Here is a 17,566-nt window from a genome sequence, read left to right on the forward strand (position 1 = left end):
GCTCGCGTCCCTGCACGCTCGCATCCCTGCACGCTCGCATCCCTGCACGCTTGCATCCTGTCCCGTCCAGTCCTTTCCAGGCAGTGCCACGCAGGCCCGGATGCCCGGCCCCAGCAGCTCGGGAGATGCAGCCTGCCAGGGGCCAGCTTTCACCTCTCCCAGCTAAGAGGGAGCTGGGCAAATGGGACCTGGGCCCAGCTTTAGGGGACAGAGGCCAGGAAGAAAGAGAAATGAGCCAACGTGTTTCCTCTGGTGCAGTTCATCATTTTCAGAGCTGGCCTCTGAGTCGCAGGTTTATTTTCTCGCCCTGGATGATGCCCTGCTTCCTGCTGCGGGACTGTGTCAACAGGGGTCCCAGTCGGTGACGTGCAGTGCTGGGCTTTGGGCTGCTCTCAGCCTGGGACCTCAGAGAAGGTGGTTTGCAGAGCCCTGTGTGGCCCAGGAGCGCTGCAGGACAGCCTGGGGTTGACAGACCGAGTTTGGCGGCGATGCCTTATCTTATCATGTCAGGATTTCCCTAATGGCATGAGCAGAGGACAACAACACTGGCAAGTGCAAAGTCCACCTTACAGCTGTGACATGGCTGCCATGTGCTGCCCTTGACATTGCCTGAGGTGTTGCAAAGGTCTCTCAGCTGCCATGTCACTTGGCGGGGCCACGTCTAGGCTCCGAGTTGCCCCTGTCCCCCAGGAGGATGCGTTCACAATGTGGGAGCAGGTCACAAGCAGTACAGGGGAAGCCATCACCCTGGCCAAGCCTCCTGTCTCTGCTCTCCTTCCCAGGAGGGCTGCAAAGTTTGTTAGGGAGGAATCGGCACAGCCTGGGGAGAGGCCCAGCTCCCTCCCTGCACAGGGCCGTCTGCCCCTGCTCCTCACCATCCGGGAGCCTGGGCAGGTCTGCTGGTGGGAGCCAGGACCTTGGCTGCAGGGTGCTGGGACCTGGCCAGAGCTCCCCTGCCCTGAGCTGCCTGCAGCCCGCGCTGTGGCTCGCGGGGAAGGGCTCTGCAGGGGCAGCCCCGTCCCCAGAACCCCGTCCCCTGGCCCTCCCAGCGCAGGCTCGGGTGTGCTGCCCTGCGCTGCTGCCATCCAGCACCGCGCAGGGCCCCTGGGGCTGCCCTGCTGCCGGGGCTGCGCCATCCCCACGGCGACGGGCGGGCAGAGCCCATGCCCACAGCGTGGCCCGGCCTCGGCTGCCAAGTGTGTGAGCGCATCAGGGACCCTGCGCTCGGCCGGGCCCCAGTTTGGGTTTGTCTGCAAGATAACAAGGGATAACAAGGGCTGGACGACTGGTGCTCCGGCCTTCAACCCTCCCCCAGCAGCCCCGGGGCGGGGGGTGGGCATGGCTGGCCCCGTGCCGCGCAACCCGCACTATCTAAGCACCCCGTTAACCCCCTGCTCCCGGGGTCCTGGGCAGTGAGGGCTGGGGTCCCGCTGCGCGGGGCTCGGGGCCGATGGCTGGGGCTGCCTGCCTGCCAGCTGGCAGGGCTGCGTAGCCTTGTGGCAGCTGACGTGGCTCAAGGTTGCAGCCAAGGCCAGCGCCGCACTGCAACAGCGAGGGCTGCTTCTGCCCAGGCTGGCAGCTGTGCTGGAGAGCCCTGGACGCTCACAGACTGGCCATGGAGGGAGTGCCTGGCTTTGAAAACCCGTCCTTCCCTCTGCCCAGGCTGGGGAGATGCTGGCAGCAGTCAGCAGTGGGCCCTCGTGGTGAAGGTGGCCAACTGCATCCTGGGCTCGGCTAGCAAAAGTGCAGGAGTGGGGTAGGGCAAGCGATTTTTTTTTTTTTTTCCTCCCCTCTATTCGGCACACCAGCTCCAGTTTGGGGCTCCCCAGCACAAAAAAGACATCAACACGTTGGAGCGAGGCCTGTGGAGGACATCAAGATGGTTGGGCTGGAGCTCAGTGCAAGGAGAGGCTGAGGGAGCTGGGCTTGTTTATCCCAGAGAAGTGGAGGCAAAGAGGGATCTTATCTTTTCACTCTGTCCTGGTCTTTGGGTCATGTGGGGCCTTGTTCTTCCTCCCTTTGCACACCCAGGACCAGTGCAGGCATCAGGGTGATGCATCCTGTAGGGTTGACTTGCGGGTGGGGGATGGATGTCAGGACCCTGCAGACGACGGAGTGCCCTGCTGCTGGCTGGGCCGTGGTCTCTCAGCACTGAAAGCCATCCCCAGCTGCCCCCGCACCCGGCTTTGCCCTTTGTCCTGGCCAGCAGAGCTGCTCCCCGTGGGGCTGAAGGCGTGCGAACGTGTGTACACACAGGCGTGCGCGGGCAAGGACAGCACGTTCTGCAGGCTGCGTCCTGGTCACCCCGCGGCACGCAGGCAGGAGGGGCGCCGGTAGCTGAACGGCAGTTTCACCCCCTCTCTGAAGAAGGGGATAGGCTGTTATTTCTGCTCGGGGAGACATTGAGGAGCCTGAGTTTCTTTTATGGCAAACAGGGAGAGAAGCTGGCTCTGTAGAGGTCTGATCGACCCCGATGATGTCCTGGATAAGACATACTGCACTCTTGGTGCTTTAATGACCAACATGGGATATTTCCCCTTGTGAGGGGACATCAGTAGTGGTATTTACAGAAAAAAATTCACTGGAATATTGGATCTTGGTAAGTCTCTGCTCTCCATAGGCTGTTCTCTCTGCTTTGTGGAGATAAAAAGAAGAAAGGATGAACAAAGCATTGTGGCCGCGTCCTGGCCAGCACTAGGAGACATTCTGCTGTCCAGAGCGTTCGGGGGCTTTGGTTGGCCTGGACACAAAAGGCAGAGCAGAAAAAACAACTTCTTTATAGGAGCAAATCTCTTGCAAAGGTAAGAAGTCAAAAGAAGAGCTGAAGTGAACAAACAGACATTTCTTGTAGTTCATATCTGAGTTGAAGGTATGTATTCAACCAACTTGCAAATCTAGAGGAGACTCCAACACCACCGGCTTGGCTGTGAATGCTGGTGTGAATTCTGCTGTTCACCCAGAAGTTGCTTCATCCCCTCCACCCAGGATGGTTTCCCCCTGCACTACTAGACCTGTAGCAAGGAGGATGATGCTCCACTGCACCTCTGCAGGACACCGGTGCCAACCCGACTGCCGGGCCGGTGGGCGGCTGCAGTGCGGAGTGAGGTCCATGCCACCCACCTCACAGCCCTCTGTGGGGAGTGAGCCCCTGCTCCCTGGACTCCTGGCCTGCGGGGCTGGGGACTGTTGAGATGTTGGGGCTCCTGCTGCACATAGGCCAGGTAGAGGCACTGGTTGTTAATGTAGGCCCAGAGGTGAGGATTCACGGCTTGGGTCCTGACAAATACTAGGCCCTGGGTGAAGTTTTCAGCTTTCCACTGGGCCCCTGGGACTGCGTTGGGAGACAGGCCTGCAGCAAGTGCCTACAGGTGCCTACAGCACCTCCACAACAGCCTGCTGGAGGCTGTGGGCTTTGTGGTGGCCTCCAGGAGCTTTGACTGGCTTGGAGGGAGCAAAGCTTGGCCTTTCTCTAAGCCTTCAGTGCTGGGATGTGGCTGGTGCCAGGCTCTGCTGCTGCTCTGTCTGGGGTCTCACCGCTCCCTGACTGTCCCCTGGTGCCGGCTGCATCAGAGCAAGCTGGGCGTGGGCAGGGCTTCTGCCTGCCTTCTCCTTCAGGCCAGGTGCTGGGCGCCAGCCAGCCAGACTGTCCTTGTCCTGCAGTCCTGGCTGGCCTCCGAAGGCCAGTGCTGGCTGTTTCTGGCCGGGGCTGCACTGGGTCTCTGTGAGGTCCCCTGGGGGACAACAGGCAGGACCTGCTCTGCATCCACAGCCAGCTCCACCCCTCCGGCCTCCAGGCCCTGCAGCTACTCCGCTATGGTCTGGGGAGTTCACCTGGAGACATGGAGCGTGCTACGCTGTGGCGCTTCTCCCACCTCCTCCAGAACCAGAGCTTCTCCCCTCAGCTTTCACTGGCACCTTTCCACTGCGAGGACCCAGGAAGAGGGACCCCCGTGGCTGCCCACCCCGGCAGGGCTGCCAGGGCTTCTGGGGGCTGCATCCGCAGGAGGAGGGAGCTCCAGGGGACCCCGGTGCCTGCAACCACCTCCAGGTCCTGCTCTGTCTCCAGGCAGGGCACCAGTGGGGAGCATCCTGGCCTGCAGAGCCCGGAGGCAGCCGGTCTCCACGTCCCCCTCCCGCTCCCTCTACTCCCATTTCTAATCCCCTGACCCTGCCCCACTCCCAGCTGTCATTTGTTGTGCCCTGAGCTCCCTTGTTTTTTATTTCCCTTTATTCTGCCCACCGGCTGCCCAGACACCTCCTCTTCTCTGCCAGAACCTCCCCCATTAGCTTCTTCGGGTGCCCTTTAGCTCCTGTCTGCAAAATGATGGTGAATGTGGCTCCTTGCGCACCCTCCCCTGCCACTCTGTCTAACTTCTAACTTCTAACTTCTAACTTCTAACTTCTGTTATTCATATTCTGTTCCTCTACCACAGTGCCTCAGTCCTCCCTTTCCCAGACTGGGAAGTCCCTGCTCCCCTAGCCTTTCTCTGCATGGAAGCTCTCCCAGGCCCCTGCTCATCCCTTGTCCTTCTCTGAACCTTCAGTCTGAAATGAGGGGCTCAGACCTGCACACAGTGTCCAGAACAGATGGGAAGTGCAGAGCTGTACTCTGGCGTAATGACTTCTCTGTTTTGTTCTCTGTTCCTTGCCTAATTTCCAAAGCTGATTTGTTTTTTTGCCCACTGCTGAGTACCGAGCTCATTTTCTGTGCAAGTCTATCATCATGCCAAGACATTCATGTAGGGACACCTTTGGCAGCCCTTGGAACAGAGCATGTGAAGAGGGACCCTTTAAAGAAAGGGATAACTTTCTTGAATATATTTTCTTTCGAATGTAGTCTCATGGGTGAAGGGATTAAAAAGGGGAAATTATTGTCTCTCTTGCAATTTCCAGGCTCTTTGAACAGAAGTTAGGTGGCTCCACCAGCTGTTTTCAGTGCAGGTCTTGGGTGTGAGGATGGTGTGGAGCTGGATTAGGCCCTAATGTCATCTGTGGGTCTCAGCAGGTCACAGGAATTTGGAAAAAGTGGTGCCTCCTGCATCTCTCCTACTCTGGGTCTCCACCCCAGTGATACCTCACTGTCATCCTGTGAGTTGAGACCTCCTCAAGGCCTTATTTGAGGATCTTTGTGCTGCCCTGTAGCTACTCTTACCAAGGACAGCACAGTGTGTGGGTGCCAGCATTGCACCCTTCCTAGGTCCTATGAGCCAGTGTCCACGTGGAGCCGGCAACACCAGCCCTGCACTAGCTTCTGCCTTTGCTAATTCAGAAAATGGACTAGAAACCTCCCGAAGAGCAGTCAGCAGAAGTGGGGTGTGCTGTAGGTGGGTACAAAGCACTACACCTGTTCACAGGCAGTAGAGCTCAGTGGGCAAGTCCCAACCATTGGACGGGACTGTGTCCTTTCTTCCTGTCATCCCATGACACTCGCACAGCACTTTGCCTCCAAGCTGCAGCAGCACAGCACAGTATCCCAAGCCTACGGGCAGGCCTGGACCCGCAGAGGTGTGGGCACATGGAGGACCCTGCCGGGTATTTGCCCCCGCCATAAGGCAGTAGTGATACAACCAACCCTCTAGGACCCTCTGCTCCTGGGCAGGATTGCATGGGATTATTTGGCCCTCTGCACTGTCTTGAAATCATAACATGTTAAATGAGACAACACAATAGCACATCTACTGTGGACCTATACCTACGTGTTCGAACCAAGAACAACTACTACGGGGAGCCATATAAGAAACTTCAAACTCCTAATGTGCCCAAGAGATGGCTACAAAGCCATAGTCCTGGACATTGCCAGTATCTGAGAGGCCTGTAATCAGAAGGAATTTGTTAGGTGAAAGGGCTCAGAGCATCCTAAAGTACCTAGGATATAATAAACGTGCCCATCACGTACACAGAAGTCTGAGCCTCAAGGATCCTTGCTGGTATGACTTACGGTGAAGATTTCTTCCCAACCCTACTGTGAGTGAGCAGGAGCCCTCAGTCAATCAGGCTAACGCAGGCTTTCACAGTCCCGCTGGAAGCACCAATGCCTGCCCACACTCCTCTTGCTTCTGCACAGGTAAAGAGCATTCAGGCCAATGAGAGACGTGTACGGAGGGACCAAGCCATGCTAACAGGTTTGTGCCACAAAATCCTGTTCCTGTTGCTGGAAGGAGGAGGGAGGGTGAGGAAAAGACAGGAATTGTGTGCTGCAGTTCTGACAGGGCTTCCAGCAATAATTTACCATGGCTCCTGTTAAACAGCAATGCCTACATGGAAATACAGAGAGCATCAAATAAGATATGAGAAAAACAAAGACAAAAAATACCCTAAAACCTACCCAGGACTCTCAGGTTCCTTATGACAGGTCAGGCACTGGTGCTGGGAGGATATTCCCATCATTTTCTGCTTTCCCTGAACCCCTAGGCAAATGTCAGTGACATTATGTACTTAGGAGAGGTGCGGTTTTACTACCCTGGTGGACGACTTCTTTTAAATTATGGGAACTGCCGCGATGGAAGCAGATCTGCAAGCAGCAGCTGGTACCTGGCTGACGCATATCACGCCACTTCCAGATGAAGGCTGGGTAAGTGATGAGTCAATATGGCTGGGGTTGACCAACAGCATGAGAGGTTGCAGCTCAAAAAAGGGGACCCCCTTGTCAGGGTGGATCCAGCCTTGGCAGAAATCATGTGGACGGGCAAACCAGAGAGCAGAAAAGGGTCACAACGCTGGAGCATTTCTGGTTTCTGAAAGACACGTTCTCCTTCCTTTTGGTGTCAAAGATAAATTTCATGCTGGCATTTTCATCTTTCTGTAAGGGCCAAAACAGCTTAGCAGAAAAAATTACTGCACGCTTAGTAATTGCTTAACATTATGTATGTTTTATCTAACTGTGAGTTTGTACAACTGTCCCTGATGTGGATTTTTGGGTGCCTGCAGCAGGAAGTGTTATACTGTGCTAGGTGAATGATTAATCTGCAGGATAAGGCTAACAGGTCATAGCATGCATGTCTGCATTGCTCCTAGCTTGGGCAGAGTCCATGCCAGTCATGCAACTGATTCCATTCAGAGGACAACAGCCCTTTGGGGCCCTCCTGGTGACAGGGCTGTAGTGTGTCTGTCCCAGACCACAAACATCTATGTCACGTCTGCATCATCCTAAAGCTCAGCAAAGAGGGAACAAGTTCAGAAGAAACTTGAAAGCTTGAAGTTTCCTCCTTGAACCCTGTATATATCCCAATAAAGCCGGTTCCCCTGGTTTTGGTTAAGGGATTAGCCAAATCCAGTAGGCCTTGGGCCCCAGGGGATTTCTCCTTCCAGTCTGCTGGAGCTGAAGCTGGTGCATTCAGGCACAGGAGGTTTCTCTGATTTCAGTCTGATGGATGAGGTTGTGGCTGTTCCCATTTGTAGGTCCAGCGAGAAGCGAGGCTGTGTACTTCAAAGAGGCAGATACACCCATGTACACAGGTGCACACACGCATGCACAGGCACGCACACACAGAGGTGCGTACACACACACACACACACACACACACACACACACACAAACGCACAGAGCCGGCTGCACAGGCTAAGCAATACAGAGCGGTGCCTTTACCAGCACCCAGACAAACACAGCATTCACACAGACAGGAACACAGATCTCCTGTCCTGGTCCACCTCTAACACTGCCCAGGATTGAAGTTCACTAGTGAGAGACCTCCTTGGCCTCGGCTCTGCAGTCGCTGGCACCACAGACACACAGGCCCTATGACCTGTGTCCCCATCTCCAGTCACTGGCACCCAGACCTCTCCTCACACACAGACAGAAAAGACTCACAGAGAAAATAAGGAACAGTATTTAATAAGAAGACAGGACAGACTCTGGTGATCAGGTGCAGGGCTGTCAGACCAGTGCCTGCTTACATACCACCAGCACTTTTTATCCCCCCTTCTCTCCATTTTCCCATGCTCCTTCCTCCACTGTTCACCTCGGCCCCTCCATTTCTTCACCTTTGACCTTTCCCCTAAGTATTCCATAATAAGTTTCACACAGACACTCTCAAATACCCTGTAAAATGCCTCTGATAATCTTCCCCCCCACACACTTTTCCCCTTCTTTTCCCCCTCTCAGTTACAAAGTTCAGGTTGACCCTCAAGGCTACAAAATGGTTCTTTTAATGGCCCATCAATGGAGGACAGAAGAGTTCTGGTCTTCATCACTGCCTCCCTTAGTGCCTGCTCATTTTGTGTATCTGTGGGTTTAATTTAGGGCTTTCCTTGTTACTTCTTGTTTCTAACCAATGAGCACCTTAAACAGATACCTTAATGACCCCAAAGTCTTATGTTCCAAATACCCTTGGAGCTCCTACCGCCCCAGACCACCTGGGATGGAGAACCGCGTCCGGCAGCCCTGAAAGGTCTCCATCCCAGCTGTGTGGGGCTTTACAGCCAGCGATGGCGCAACATGTTGGCAAACCTTAGGTTTCCCAGTTTCTTCCAAACGCCATCGTCACAAGCCACAAAGTGCCAAGTGCCTGCGGTGCCTGTCCCTCACGCTCCCCACTGCCAGCGCAATGCTGGCTGTCCCCTCCCTGCTACCGACCAGCATCAAACTGGCCTGCTCAGGAGCGATTTCAACAGAGGATGAACCTGAGGAACACTCACACTGTGGAGTGTCAAGAGAAGAGGTTATAGATATCTACCAGTGTCAGGAACAGGCAAGCTGTCTCCAGGATTGAAAAGTGACAAAATATGGAAGTAAGACAGAAGAGCAGTTGACGGAGTGAGCCACAGGGCCCAGGGACAAGGAGACATTGCTGATACATGGGAGCCTATGAAGGCAATTAGGGCTTGTCTGGACCTTCCTTGCCCCCAATCAAACATGGTTTCTGTGGGCTGTGTTTTCATCAGGGATGGTGAATCTGCAGCAGGACCAAGGTTGGAGGCAACAGAGGGAATCTATTGATGGGGAGCGAATCCAGCTGAGAAAAGCATTGAATTAATTAGAGAATCCAGCTGTTCTTTCAGAGATCTATTATTAGAGTATACCTGAAGAAAGGATCAGTGCTGTTCAGCTGGTAACTTGTATTTATTTTGGATATTCACAGCACCCCCAATGCTGCTTTCATTCATTTCATGCCGACGGAGTCAGAGTGCCAGTGTGACTTCACCAGCTCTCTGCCCTTGTGGCTGCCTTTACCACAGTGGACACATGCACACAATTACCCTGTAACCTCTTTCTTGGTCCATTCACCTCTTTTGTGCTCTGTGTCACAGGTTCTCTGGGCAGTCAGGGGACAATGTCTGATGATCATCTGCCTCTTTTGCATTCATACTATGGTCATAGCTGGGGTATTTGCTTTTTGGAAGCACTAATAAAAACACAGAACAAGGACCCAAATGAGATTCCTAGCTCGACTCCACCCTGCACAAATGTAGTCAGGCTGATGTTATTGTGGGGTCTTCATAATTCCCCAAACCATTGTGGCTGCTCAGAGACGGAGAAGTTGTCAGAATACATAGTTTCTATAGCTCTAGATACTCACCCTACAATCCACAATGATGCACTACATACTGGAGGACAGGTCCTGAGCTGAGGTTGGTGACAGGAGCAGTAACGAGGGTCGCCACGCAGCATGCAGCAGGGACATGCCCAAACCTGTGCTGCCACATGACGGTGTCTGAGAAGGCCAGGATCAGCAGACACGCAGACATGTGGAGCACCAAGCACCGAAGAGACCCATTTTGCTGACATTTTTCTAGGGCTCAGTGGCCAGTAGACTAAGACCAAACAGGCCTTGGACTTACGCTGCTCAGGGGCACCCATGCGGGGTAGGATTGGGGAAGAGAACCACCCTCCAGGCCCTCCAAGGGGGACGACAGGCCCTGTCGGCAGCAGGGTACCTGCAGTTCCTGCAGCGCAGCGGCGGGACAAAGCTCTCAGGCTGCAGCCAGGACTCGCATGACACAAACAGCAGATCCAGGAGAGCCTACAAGCACTGCACTTTTATTGCATGCAGACACAGCTGACAAGTGGCAGCTCCTTCCTGATGGAGCATCAAGCCTGGAGCCTTTCCAAACGCACATTGCTTTGCACAACCCAGAACACCCCAACGATATGTAATAACTACATGGAAGTCCCTGAGCTCCCGCTACGAACTTGCCCCAGGGCAGAGAGAGAGAGCTGCAGGGCACAGCTGGTGTCTTGCTCCTGCAAGAGCAGGCAAAAATGGACCTGAAATGGCCCAGAGGAGCCTGGGAACGGGCCGTGCTCAATGCCGCAGAGGAAGGCAAAAAACCCCCGGGACCAGTGCCAATCTGTCCCGGGGGAAAATTCCTTCCTGACCCCAAAGCTGGCGATCGGCTGTTCCCTGCGCATGCGAGCAAGGCCTGCCTCCCGGCCAGCCCCGGGGGGGTTCTCACACCCCGCAGGGGACACCAGCACTGCCCGCCCCCTCCCTTCTCTCCACTTGCCTCCTGAATGGATCACAGGTTATGTTTCAGGTAGTCTCCAGTGCAACCTCTGGCCCCAGCTCCTTTTGCTGGTAAGGGCCACACCTGCATTCGGGCTGCCAGTCTTTCTCCTGCCTTGAGGAGGCTGTGGCGTGGCATCACCTCTCTTTGCTAGGCCCTCTGTTCCAGGCTCCTTGACAAAGAGGCCCTTCCGGGTCCCACCAGGCCTATCTTCTCCGGCATGGCTCTCCTCTGCCCTCCAGGCTGAGGGGGTCTTCCTCCATCGTGCCAAAGCTCTCCACCTCTTGAGGAATGTGCTTCAAAAGGAGGTGTCTCACACCCACCCCCACTCCAGTGTCCTGGAGCACATCCCCAAGGAGATTTCCCTTGTCTTGCTCTGGTGGACCATAGCCTTCCACGAGCATATAGCCCTCATCCCGGCTGTGGTTTCCTCAAAGAGGCAGAAGTCATGCCCTCAGGAGCAGTGCAGCTGGCAGATGTCGCACGCGGCCACCTCGAATTCCACGGACTCCTCAGAGAGCTCCTACAGATCCTCCCAGGTAGCCGCCCAAGCTGGTTTGCCTCCACTGGGTGGTAGCTCCGATCCCAAGTAGCCACCCAGGACTGGCACCCACGTTTGTCTTTCTGCGGTGGGAGGTAGCTCCAATCCCAGCTCTCTTCCACCAACTTATCCTAGGAAGTTGCCTCAGCTTTTTGACCCCTGCATGAAGTTACTGCCCTTCCCAGGGATCCACTTGGGACTCCTCCCAGATACCTACCCAACTGCTTGTTTCTGCCAGGAGGTAGATTGTATACAAGGTAGCCACCTGGGCCTGCTTCACGGCAGGTGCCTAAATTGTTTTGTCTCTGCTCGGATGTATCTCCCAAGCCAGGCAGCAGTCTGGACGTCTGCCCAGGTAGTTTCTCCAGTTGCTTTTTCTCCTCTAGCAGTTAGCTCCAGTCCCAGGTAGCTGCCAGAGACTCCTCCCAGGAGGGCATCTGACTGAGGTGCTTTGACTCCCATAGCAAGTACTTCCCATCCCAGATAGCAGCCCGAATTTCTGCCCAGGTAGCTGCCTGAGTGGCATAGCCTGCACTTGCAGGAAGCTGCCATCCAAGGTTGCTCTCATCTACCCACTTGGGACTCCTCCGAAGTAGCTGCCAGAGTTGGTTTTGCACTTTGGGGAGTCAGCTCCCATGACACATAGCCACGCAGGACTCCTCCCTGTGTCCCTGCTCAGGGAAGAAGTTCCCACCTCAGGTATCAGCGGGGCCTCCTGGGACATAGCTGCTCGAGATGGTTTGCCTCTGCAGGGAGGTAGCTCCCATTCCAGGTATCCACCAGAAACTCCCCGCAGGCAACTGCCTGAACTGGATTGCCTCTGCTGGGAGGAAGCTGCCGGGCAAGGCAGCAGTCTGGGACTCCTCCCAGGTAGCCACCCAAGCCCGCTTGCTTCTTCGGAGTGGCAGCTCCTAGCACCAGTAGGCTCTTGGAACTCCTCGCACGTAGCTGCCCAAGCTGCCTTCCCTCCACTGGAGGTCGCTCCCTTTGCAGGACTCCTCCCGGGCAGCCGGTCGATGTGGGTTTCCTCCGCGGGGATGCAGCAGCCATCCCAGGCAGCGGCCTGGGACTCCTCCCAGGCAGAAACGCGAGCTGCTTTGCCTCCACAGGGAAGCAGCTCCCACCGCAGGGAGCTGCTCAGCGCTCCTCCCAGCTAGGCATCTCAGCTGGTTTTCCTCTGTTGTTCAAAAGATCTTGTCCCGGGTCGCTGATGAGGACTCCTTGGCAGGGACGAAGCCTCTTTGCCAGGTAGCCACCCAGGAATCCTGCCGGGGGGGGTGTGGGGGGGCACTTAAATTGGCTTGCTTCCACGAGGGGAAGCTTCTATCCCAGCTGCAAGTCCTAGTCTGCCTATGATTCCTCCCAGGTAGCTGAAGGAGTAGCTTCGCCTCCACTGGAGGTAGCTGGCATCCCAGGGAGCTGCCCGGGATTACTCCTGGGATTTCTCCAAGGTAGCCTGTCTGGTTGGTTTGCCTCTGCGTGAAGCATGCTCCCTTCACAAGTAGCTGCCCAGAGTTGCTCCCAGGTAGCAGCCTCAGTTGTTTTGCCTCTGCTTGCAGGAAGCTCCCTTCCCAGATAGCAGCCCGGGACTTCTCCCAGGTAGCCACCTGAGTTGGTATGTCTCTTGGGGAGGAAGCACCCATCCCAGGCAGCCGCCCCGGACTCCTCCCAGGCAGGCACCCAAGTGGGTTGACAGTAGCAGGGAAACGGATCCCATCCCAGGTTGCAGCCCGGAACTCCTCCCAGGTAGCTATCCGAGTCAGTATGCCTCTCCGGGAGGAAGTACCCATCCCAGGTAGCCACCCGGGACTCCTCCCAGGTAGCTGCCCAAGGTGTGGTGCCTTTGCAGAGAGCTAGCTCCCATTCCAGGTAGCCACCCAGGACTACTCCCTGGCAGCTGCCTGAGATGGTTTTCTTCCGTGTGCATGAAGGTCCTATTGTAGGCAGCATCCCAGGAATTCTCCCTGATAGCCACCTGCACTGACTGTCTTCCTCTGGGATGTAGCTCCCATCCCAGGTGGCCACCCGGGACTCCTCCCAGGTAGTGGCCTGAGTGGGTTGGCCTCTGCCTGTAGGAAGCTCCCATCCCAGGTAGCAGCCCAGGACTCCTCCCAGGTAGCTACCCAAGTTGGTATGTCTCTGCTGGGAGGAGGCTCCCATCCCAGGTAGCATCCCAGAACTCCTCCCAGGTAGCTACCCGAGTCAGTATGCCTCTCCGGGAGGAAGCTCCCATCTCAAGTAGCCACCCGGGACTCCTCCCGGGTAGTGGCCTGAGTGGGTTGGCCTCTGCTTGCAGGAAGCACCCATCCCAGGTAGCAGCCCAGGACTCCTCCCAGGCAGGCACCCGAGTGGGTTGACATTTGCAGGGATGTAGCTCCCTTCCCAGGTTGCAGCCCAAGACTCCTCCCAGGTAGCCACCTGAGTTGGCTTGCCTATGCTCGCAGGAAGCACCCATCCCAGGTAGCAGCCCAGGACTCCTCCCAGGTAGCTACCCGAGTCAGTATGCCTCTCTGGCAGGAAGCTCCCATCTCAAGTAGCCACCCGGGACTCCTCCCAGGTAGTGGCCTGAGTAGATTTTCCTCTGCTTGCAGAAAGCTCCCATCCCAGGTAGCAGCCCAGGACTCCTCCCAGGCAGGCACCCGAGTGGGTTGACATTTGCAGGGATGTAGCTCCCTTCCCAGGTTGCAGCCCAAGACTCCTCCCAGGTAGCCACCTGAGTTGGCTTGCCTCTGCTCGCAGGAAGCACCCATCCCAGGTAGCAGCCCAGGACTCCTCCCAGGTAGCTACCCGAGTCAGTGTTCCTCTCCGGCAGGAAGCTCCCATCCCAGGTAGCCACCCGGGACTCCTCCCAGGTAGTGGCCTGAGTGGGTTTTCCTCTGCTTGCAGGAAGCTGCCATCCCAGATGGCAGCCCGGGACTTCTCCCAGACAGGCACCTGAGTTGGCTTGCCTCTGCCTGTAGGAAGCTCCCATCCCAGGTAGCAGCCCAGAACTCCTCCCAGGTAGCTACCCGAGTCAGTATGCCTCTCCGGGAGGAAGCTCCCATCCCAAGTAGCCACCCGGGACTCCTCCCAGGTAGTGGCCTGAGTGGGTTGGCCTCTGCTTGCAGGAAGCTCCAATCCCAGGTAGCAGCCCAGGACTCCTCCCAGGAAGGCACCTGAGTTGGTTTGCTCTGCTGGGAGGAGGCTCCCACCCCAGGTAGCAGCCCAGAACTCCTCCCAGGTAGCTACCCGAGTCAGTATGCCTCTCCCGGAGGAAGCTCCCATCCCAGGTAGCTGCCCCGGACTCCTCCCAGGCAGGCACCCAAGTGGGTTGACATTTGTGGGAGGCAGCTCCCATCCCAGGTAGCAGCCCGGAACTCCTCCCAGGTAGCTATCCGAGTCAGTATGCCTCTCCGGGAGGAAGTACCCATCCCAGGTAGCCACCAAGGACTCCTCCCAGGTAGCTGCCCAAAGTAGGGTGCCTTTGCAGAGAGCTAGCTCCCATTCCAGGTAGCCACCCAGGACTACTCCCTGGCAGCTGCCTGAGATGGTTTTCTTCTGTGTGCATGAAGGTCCTATTGTAGGCAGCATCCCAGGAATTCTCCCAGACAGCCACCTGCACTGATTGTCTTCCTCTGGGATGTAGCTCCCATCCCAGGTGGCCACCCGGGACTCCTCCCAGGTAGTGGCCTGAGTGGGTTGGCCTCTGCTCACAGGAAGCTCCCATCCCAGGTAGCAGCCTAGGACTCCTCCCAGGTAGCTACCCAAGTTGGTATGTCTCTGCTTGCAGGAAGCACCCATCCCAGGTAGCAGCCCAGGACTCCTCCCAGGCAGGCACCTGAGTTGGTTTACTCTGCTGGGAGGAGGCTCCCACCCCAGGTAGCAGCCCAGAACTCCTCCCAGGTAGCTACCCGAGTCAGTGTTCCTCTCCGGCAGGAAGCTCCCATCCCAGGTAGCAGCCCAAGACTCCTCCCAGGCAGGCACCTGAGTTGGTTTACTCTGCTGGGAGGAGGCTCCCATCCCAGGTAGCAGCCCAGAACTCCTCCCAGGTAGCTACCCGAGTCAGTGTTCCTCTCCGGCAGGAAGCTCCCATCCCAGGTAGCCACCCGGGACTCCTCCCAGGTAGTGGCCTGAGTGGGTTTTCCTCTGCTTGAAGAAGCTGCCATCCCAGATGGCAGCCCGGGACTTCTCACAGACAGGCACCTGAGTTGGCTTGCCTCTGCCTGTAGGAAGCTCCCATCCCAGGTAGCAGCCCAGAACTCCTCCCAGGTAGCTACCCGAGTCAGTATGCCTCTCCGGGAGGAAGCACCCATGCCAGGTAGCCACCCAGGACTCCTCCCAGGTAGTGGCCTGAGTGGGTTGGCCTCTGCTTGCAGGAAGCTCCCATCCCAGGTAGCAGCCCAGGACTCCTCCCAGGAAGGCACCTGAGTTGGTTTGCTCTGCTGGGAGGAGGCTCCCACCCCAGGTAGCAGCCCAGAACTCCTCCCAGGTAGCTACCCGAGTCAGTATGCCTCTCCTGGAGGAAGCTCCCATCCCAGGTAGCCACCCGGGACTCCTCCCAGGTAGCTGCCCGAAGCGGGGTGCCTTTGCAGGGAGCTAGCTGCCTGAGATGGTTTCACTCTGTTGTGTGGAACATCTTGTCTGAGATTGCTGATGAGGACTGCTCTGAAGTAGCAGCCCTCCTTGGGTTACCTCCACTGGAGAAAGCACTTTCCTTTGGTGTCCACCTGGGACTTCCCCACATAGCCACCAGATTTGATTTTGTCCCGCTGGAAGTAGCTCCATTCCCCAGTAGCTGCCCAGGACTCCTCTCAGGTAGCGGCCCAAGGTGGTTTGCCTCAGCTCGCAGGAAGCTCCCAACACAAATAGCTGCCCAGCACTCCTCCCGCGTAGCCGGCCACCGGAGTTGGTTTGCCTCCTCCGAGAGGAAACTCCCATCTTAGCTATGCGCACAGGAATCCTCCAAGGTAGGCACCCAATGTGGGTTGCCTGCGTTAGGAGGAAGCTGCCATCCCAGGTATCCGCTCGGGACTCCTCCCATGTAGCTCCCTGAGTACCCTGGTCTCTTTTGAGGTGTAGCTGGCATCCCAGGCCGCTGTCTAGCACTCCTTCCAGGCAGCCACGCTAGTTGGTTTGCCTCTGCATGAATTTAGCTCCGTTCCTGGCGTGTCTGTCGCTCAGCACTCCTGCCAGGTAGCTGCCTGCGGTCATTTGCCTTTGCAGTGTGGTAGCTCTCATCCCAGGTAGCTGCCCCAGACTCCTCCTCGGGAGCCATCCAAAAGATTTTGCCTCCGCTGGCCATAAATCCCATCCCAGGTAGCCACCCAGGACTCCGCCCGGGTAGACACCCACCTTGGTTTTCCTCTGCCTGAAGCTGCCTGCATTCCCTGGGAGCCACCCAGCACTCCTCTCAGGGGGCTTCCGGCGTTGATTTGCATCCGTGTGAAGTTTGCTGCCTTCCTGGGCAGCCTTGCCTGGGTAGCTCCTCATTCGTAGGGCTGAGGGGGAAGGGCAGCTGCCGTGGGAGGTGGCAGGACCTCTGGAGAGAGGCTGGAAGTGGCTGCAGGGCAGGGAGGAATGGGCTAGACGTGCAGATTGGTGCTGGGCAAGTGGGAGCGGGCACGGGAGGCCGCGTTAGGCAGCGTTAGGGAGCGGAGCGGCAGACACAGGCACTCGACGAGCCCGCGAGGCAGAGCAGGGAGTGGTCTCAGCACCACAGCCGGGCAGATAAGGTGCAGAGCAAGGGCTGGAAGTAAGGTCAGAGGAAGGCCAGGAGGAGGTCTGCGTACCAAACGGAGGTGCGGCTGCTGAGAGCTTCCATCGCTCGGTGGCCTGAGGTGCAGGCACTGGTGCCCCCGCAGGTCCTGCGATAATGCCCCGCTCGGCAGCCATCGATAGCCCTGCTGGCCTCGCGGGGGTGCGTTCATGCCCAAGGAGAGCCTGCGGAGAGCCTGCCGAGAGCCCCTGGCTGCAGGCAGCTCTGTGCTCTGGCAGGGGGCCCGGGAGGCTGCACCTCTTCTGCTGCCCCGGGGCATTGTGACTGCGTTGCCGGGGGACAGCACGGTGACATGGGGGGACAGCACTGTGACATGGGGGGACAGCACGGTGACATCAGGGCCCTGGCAACGCAGCCCCGGGGCCCCGCCGCAGCCTCCCCTGGCAGCTGCCTGCTGGCCCAGCATCGCCACGCGGGCAGGAAGGCCGCGGAGCCGGGCCCCGTTGGTCTGTCCTGCTCCTGCCGGTGGACGTGGGAATCCACGAGCCAGCAAGTGTGGTGGTGGTGCCTGCTCAGAGCAGGCTGCTCGGTGCCGCCCCCCTCACCCCTTGTCTGCCGGGAGCCGGTCGTCGCCCTCCGCTCCATCACGGCCATCGCATGGACATGACCGAGAGGGGAACGCGCGGGGCTGCTCGGGGGGCTGGGCTGAGGGCAGCAGGGCAGGAACGGCCCGGGGAGCGCCAGGGGTGGGCGGTAGGTGCGGCCCCCAGGGAGTGCTGGGACGGCTGCGATCCTGTTGTCGGCAAAACCGTCTCCAGCCATGGAAGGGCAATTTACTCGAGCTCTTGTCAGTTAACACAAACTTCTGACAACTGATGCACGTATTG

Source organism: Dromaius novaehollandiae, chromosome 17 (genome assembly GCF_036370855.1).
Source record: "Dromaius novaehollandiae isolate bDroNov1 chromosome 17, bDroNov1.hap1, whole genome shotgun sequence".
NCBI lineage: Eukaryota > Metazoa > Chordata > Aves > Casuariiformes > Dromaiidae > Dromaius > Dromaius novaehollandiae.